Raw genomic sequence first — 6,862 nt, 5'->3', positions numbered from 1 at the left:
AGCTGTTATGTTTCCCTCGGAAGACTCGTAGAGATAACACAACGAGTTATACAAATTTAATTATTACATTTATTATTCAATTACATACAAAGAACGCACTCACCCAATGTTCGTTATGAATAAACAAAAGTCATGTCCGCCATATATAGAATTACATATCTAACAGTCCATATAACACCAGCTATCCAAATTGATAATACCTTGGTAGATAAAATAATTAAGGATATGAAGACAGGGAAAGTCCCTGGTCCTGCAGGAATCACCACTGAGGTGCTTAAAATATCTGGCATTGTGGATTATGGCATAGTTACCTGTATTGTAAATCAGGTGGTTCACAAAGGAGTCATACACAATGACTGGTGTAGCAGCACCATAGTCAACTGCTACAAAGGTAAAGATGATGCCTTAGAAATAATTACAGAATTATCAAATTGTTGGATCAGGTGATGAATGTTACAGAGGGTCATAGCTCAACTAATTAGGGAGAGGGTTAGCCTAGATGAGATCCAGTGTGCTCGTGTGCCAGGCAGAAGCACCACTGATGCTATATTTCTGGTAAGGCAGCTGCAAGAGAAATACAGCCAAAGATAAACCTCACTTGGCCTTTCTTGACATGGAGAAAGCTTTTGACAGGGTCCCCCGATTCATTATCTGGTGGTCAATGTGGAAACTAGGGATAGATGAGAGGTTGGTGAGAGCTGTACAAGCTATGTACAGGGATGCTACTAGTAAGGTGATGATTGACAATCAGCACAGCAAAGAATTCAGGGTACAAGTAGGGGTTCACCAAGGATCATTGCTCATCCCCCTCTTGTTCATCATAGTCTTCCAGGCAATAACAGAGGAATTTAAGACAGGCTGCCCCTGGGATATCCTCTATGCTGAAGACCTTGCTCTTATTAATGAATCACTACCAGAACTAGAGAAGTTCCAGGTATGGAAGCAAGGTCTAGAATTGAAGGGCCTTAGAGTTAACCTAGCGAAAACCAAAGTCTTAGTAAGTAGGAAGGCAGACAGATCACAAATCTCTTCAGGTAGATGGTCCTGTTTGATTTGTAGAAAAGACATAGGTAGAAACTCCATAAGATGCACCCAGTGTAAGCTTTGGGCACATAAAATGTGCAGCAATATCAGAGGAAGATTAACAGGAAAACTAACTTTTGTATGTGGAAGATGCACAGGTACAATAAATGCTGAAAATGTGCAGAAAATAGACTCCATCAACTGTCAGGGGGTCAAGTCAGAGGTAGTAGATAACTTCCATTATCTAGATGACCACGTTAGTAGTAGAGGTGGATGCTCTGAGAGGATAGCTGTGAGAATAACATTAAGCTAGGCAAAGTTCAGAAAGCTCCTACCTCTGCTGGCAACAAAGGGTCTCTCTCTCAGAATGAAAGGCAGATTGTATGTTACCTGTATGCGAACAGCTATGCTACACGGCAGTGAAACATGAGCTGTGACAGCCGAGGACATATATAGGCTGGACAGAAATAAGGCCAGTATACTTCGCTGGATGTGCAAGAGTTTGACAGAGTGTAAGCATCTTGACAGAAAAGTTAGGTGTAAGAGGCATCAGATGTGATTTGCAAGAGAGACAACTGCACTGGTATGGTCATGTGATGTGTATGGATGAGGACAGCTGTATAAAGAAGTACTGACCTCCAACTGTGGAGGGAGCTTGTGGTAAAGATAGACCCAGGAAGACAGGGGATGAAGTGGTGAAGCATGATCTTCGAACTTTGAGCCTCACAGAGGCAATGACTAGTGACTGATACCTTTGGCAACATGCTTTGCTTGAGAAGACCTGTCAAGCCAAGCAAAATTGTAATCATGGCTGATGTTGGTGTCACATAACTGGCACTCATGCCAATGGCATGTAAACAATACCTTTCAAGTGTTGGGCCTCACAGAGGCAAAGTGGCTGAGTCCCTTTCAAGTGCTGGGCCTCATAGGAGCAATGACTGAGACCTTTGGCATTATGTCATGCTTGAGTAGATGACCCATCAAGCCAAGCACGATGGCAGTTGTAGCAGATACTGGTGTCATGCAAATGGTACATGTGCTAGTGGCATGTAAAAGCACCCATTACCCACTCAGGGATTGGCATTAGGAAGGGCATCCAGCTGTAGAAAACCATTCCAAATCAGACTGGAGTCTGGTGCAGCTCCCCAGCTTGACAGCTCTGGTCAAACCATCCAACCCATGCCAGCATGTACACCGGACATTAAATGATGATGATAATGATGATGATGTATATTTAAATATTTATATACTCACAGATATATGATGATAATGGTAGTCTCTCGTAGTCCGAGAAAGACAGTTTTGCAATTTCTTGCTGAGCAACCTATACAAATGACTTGTGATCAAATGTATGTGCTGTTCATTAGCTCACTCCTGCCATCAAATCGACATTGCCCAAACAGGTGCACAGTGTACCACATGTTAGGTGTCAAGGTGATATGACTGTGAGTACAACACCCTAACCACTAGGCCATGCGCCCTTACACGCAGAAATAGATACATGTATATATATATATGTATGTATGTATGTATGTATGTACATATATACATCTTTTAACTGTTCAATCATTAACTGCAACCATGCTAGGGCACTGCCTTGAAGAATTTTGTTTCAATGAATTGACGTCAATACTCATTTCAAGCCTAGTACTAACAAATTCTTTGGCTGAACTGCTATGTTATAGGTACATAAATATACTAACAATGGTTGTCAAGTGGTGGTGAGGGTCAGACACACACTCAAATATATATATATATATATATATATATATATATATCATTATCATCATCATCATCATCGTCGTTTAACGTCTGCTTTCCATGCTAACATGGGTTGGACGATTTGACTACACCAGGCTCCAATATATGACAGGACTCTTTCAGTTTCTGTCTATGAAATCCACTCACAAATTTTGGTCAGCCCGAGACAATAGTAGAAAGCACTTGCCCAAAATGCATGCTGTGGGATTGAATCTAGAACCATGGGGTTGAGAAGTGAACTTCTTACCACAGAGGCATGCCTGCTCTCTGTCTATATATATATATATCCACACATATATGCACATGCATATATATATACTTATACACATTTTTGGCGTTAGGAAGGGCATCCAGCTGTAGAACCTCTGCCAAATCAGATTGGAGCCTGGTGTAGCCATCTGGTTTCACCAGTCCTCAGTCAAATCGTCCAACCCATGCTAGCATGGAAAGCGGACGTTAAACGATGATGATGATGATGATGATGATGATGATTATATGCATATATGTCTATACATATGTGTATTCATATGTATATATGGATATGTATATCTGCACATATAAATCGCAATATGTGTGTGTATAATGACTAATGTATACATTTCCACAATTCTCAACCGATTTTCATCAAACTTTACACACACATTACTTGTGTCCCAACGACAGTCACGTACTATAACATTTTGCCCAGAGCTCCTGCATAATTGAACATAAATGGACACAATTATTTTGTATGTAGGGTCTTACATACTTTTTTAATCTTTTTAATAAAAGTAAAAGGATTTTGTCTATTTCCGCTGTCCACCTACAATGGTGATTTAATTGACTAGGAGCACTGTACATGATGAATATCCAATACCAAACTATTTTAATCTACATATTTAAACTGCATTAAACTTTGGCAAGCTTACCTTTACCTATTCTGAGTTACTTGAAAAGTAATGCTCCCCTCCCTTCCCTTTCTTCTATTTGTTAACACCTTTGTTTACCTTTGACACCGCAGTTTCACTTTAAGGATGCTTATTTACCCATCTGTTACGGTATTTCAACTGTTGTCCATTGTTTCAAATACGTTTTAGCATTGTCGTTCTAGCACTTTTTAAACAATCACATATTCATCCCAAAGAATCAACCTTTAAACAAAAGTTTTGCTTCCACTAGTGAAAGCTATACATATCTTTCAGAAAGCACCATACCAATTTAACTTTATGTAACATTTGCTGTTAGTTTATGCGCAAGCTATATGGGAAGATAGAATAAAGGGGCTTTTGTCAGCTTATCTCTCCGAAGAAATAGCTCCCTTTGCTGTTTAATAAAATAAACTCACAGAGGGGAAGTTTCAATGTCTTCCTTTAATTTCCTTACACCATTTATGTGGCTGTTTCTGACAAGAAATTTCGTTTTCATGTAAAACCACTATATTTTGTAGTCATTATCCATAATCTACTCCCAAAACACTTCAATGGCTCTACTTTGCATTGCTTGCAAACTTATATGTTCTATGATCATTAAAGTACAATGACCTCCACAATAACCAGCCTTCAATTTCATTTACTGTTGCTAGGTTAATCGGAAGCATAAATTGCTGTGCTACTCAATAAACCTTCTAGGTAGTTCAATTATTTGGTGAAAAAAATGGTAATTTTTCAGATTAACACCTGCACAATCTTCACTAGGGTGTTAGGATTAGGGTTTTAGGGTTTGGGAATTCCGTCCCTAACTGTATACATAAGGTGTTCGTTTTGGTAAGGTGAGGATTTTGTTTATTTATATATATATATTTGGCACTATACTATGCTGACGAGCGGAAACTAGATTTCATTCTGGTAATCGTGAAATCGGTCGATACATAGTTGAGTTTTTTGTGTTTATTTTTAAAAAAGGTTGGTTTCTTTTGAGGGTTGCTTTTCCTCGCATTTGGTACTAAAATGTGTTTATTTGAGAAGTCTGGTGTGTGGCATTATTCTGTAGTAATGCCCTTATATAAATATAAACGAATAATTATATTCTTGGGAATAAAAATTTCCCTTATGAATATTTTTACACACTAGCTTCCTGATAAAATTCTTGTAAAAGATTTTTATCCTATTTTGAATTTATTAATCAAATATATATGCATATATATATACATATATGAATATATATATATATATATACATACATGAATATATATATATATATATACTTACATACATACATATATATATACATATGTATATATAAAGAAGACCACTAGGTGGACTGTTAATGTGCTAGAAGAAGATCACATGTAATGTGTCTACTAAGACCTACTTGTTCTCAAATGGAATTCAGAGAAATACCAAAACGTATGCGGGCAAGACAGTGAAAATTACATAAATATAAATTATCCATGTACTATAGTTTTGAAATCAATATTCTCTAACTGAAAATATCTGTTTCTTGTCAGCATGAACTGTAAGGAAAGTATAATTCTCAGAATCTTATACAAGTTGTTCACCACTGGTGGCAAACGCACGTATGGTTCTGCTAATTACAACTTAATGGTAAGATTCAAAAGTCTTCATTTTGGCGTGCTAATTCCGGAAATATCTCTGCAAAAAATGGTTTCTGTGTTGCATATATCCACTTTGAGAACTTGGTTATGGTTAATCAAATTAAAACATTCGGGTAAAAAATTAGATATTAATTAATATCTATTTATTACCAGGAAGCAAGCACATTAAAAGAATCAGAAAGATTCAGAAAAAATATCTGAGATCTCAAGGGATTATTGTATATGTATATATAAAGAAGACCACTAGGATGTTTTTCTCAGTTCTACTGGTTGCATACCTTCCAGAACATTCATCAATATCGACATTTTTACAGCCATCTTGGAAATGTCTGAAACATACAGTTCTATATTTAAGAGATGAGGAATTATTTACATTATTTACATTTGACGGATATTTGTCCTCATCTTGTTTGTTGTTAACACAACGTTTCGGCTGATATACCCTCCAGCCTTCGTCATGTGTCTTGGGGAATTTTGGAACCTGGGTTCTCATTCCTAAAGATGTTACTATTATTATATTATTATTATTATTACTATTATTAATCAGGTCGCTGCCGTGAATCGAACTCGGAATCCTGGGGTTAGTAGCCCGCGCTCTTAACCGCTCTTAACCACTACGCATATGGCGTAGTGGTTAAGAGCGCGGGCTACTAACCCCAAGATTCCGAGTTCGATACACGGCAGCGACCTGAATAATAATAGTAATAATAATAATAATATAACAATAGTAACATCGTTAGGAATGAGAACCCAGGTTCGAAATTTCCCCAAGACACCTGACGAAGGCTGGAGGGTATATCAGCCGAAACATTGTGTTAACAACAAACAAGATGAGGACAAATATCCGTCAAATGTAAATAATGTAAATAATGTCTGAAACACTTGTACACTTGTGTGCAGCTTATACACTCCTCCTTACACTTTCTGTGACTTTGTGTAAGCCTCTGAGGAGGTATCACCTTGACAACTCTCTCTGTTATGGTCAATGCGACGATCACATGCTACACACCTTCTTACCAAGCACTGCTGTAAACAGCTGGAATGAGCTAGAACATTGAAATGTAGTGTACACGCACAGTGGAGTTCAAGGTCAATTTTTGTCAAGTGGCTTCACTCAGTCTGCTTTAGCTTCGTTACTAAGGCAAGAGTCTGCATACTTGTTGATCAGACCTCGTATAGGTGCAAGCATGGCTGTGTAGTAAAAAGCTTGCTTCCAAACCATGATTCTGGATTCAGTCCCACTATGTGGCACCTTGGGCAAGTGTCAAACAAAGCCTTGTGAGTGGATTTAGTAGATGGAAACTGAAAGAAGCCTATCATCATCATCATCATCGTTTAACGTCCGCTTTCCATGCTAGCATGGGTTGGACGACTTGACTGAGGACTGGTGAAACCGGATGGCAACACCAGGCTCCAATCTAAATTTGGCACAGTTTCTACAGCTGGATGCCCTTCCTAACGCCAACCACTCAGAGAGTGTAGTAGGTGCTTTTACGTGTTACCTGCACGAAGGCCAGTCAGGCGATACTAGCAACGGCCACGCTT

Source organism: Octopus bimaculoides, chromosome 3 (assembly GCF_001194135.2).
Source record: "Octopus bimaculoides isolate UCB-OBI-ISO-001 chromosome 3, ASM119413v2, whole genome shotgun sequence".
NCBI classification, from domain to species: Eukaryota; Metazoa; Mollusca; class Cephalopoda; order Octopoda; family Octopodidae; genus Octopus; species Octopus bimaculoides.
The sequence above is the reverse complement of the archived record's forward strand: the minus strand, read 5'-3'. Positions refer to the sequence as shown.